This window comes from Bison bison, unplaced genomic scaffold (genome assembly GCF_000754665.1).
Source record: "Bison bison bison isolate TAMUID 2011002044 unplaced genomic scaffold, Bison_UMD1.0 scf7180017861280, whole genome shotgun sequence".
Taxonomy (NCBI): Eukaryota; Metazoa; Chordata; class Mammalia; order Artiodactyla; family Bovidae; genus Bison; species Bison bison.
This window is the reverse complement of record NW_011491852.1, coordinates 32,619-33,076: the sequence shown is the minus strand read 5'-3', so window position 1 is coordinate 33,076 and position 458 is coordinate 32,619.

Sequence of the window (458 nt, the reverse complement as noted above, 5' to 3'; positions counted from 1 at the left end):
GAGAGTCAGGCCTCGTCTTGGGTTGAGGCATGGAACTCCGCTTGCCCCTCGAGGAGTTCCCGGGGAGACAGGCCACTTGTCGAGCGGTATTTGGAACCTGGGGGTTTTTTCCCGACGATGCACGGGCGAGTCACTACCCCTTCTTGTTGACTTCATTCACAGGGTGGAGTTCGAAGAGGTGTCCGGGCATCGTGTTCTTATCAAGAGGGGACCGGGTAATCGGGGTCCTTCGGAATGTGGAACCACCCACGAGGCCACGTCTGGAATGTCGTCGTGAGACCGGCCTCATCCTGAGGTGCGACCGGAAGGTCGGGAACCCCTTCCAGACCAAGCAAGGAATCGGCCCTCCTGTCCAGATCAGGAGGGTAGAAGAGGCTCAGAGGAAGTGGTGCCGGAAAACTTCGGTGTTCCTCTCGAGGGAGACCTGGATGTCGGGGGCACTTTGTGGGTCGCATCAA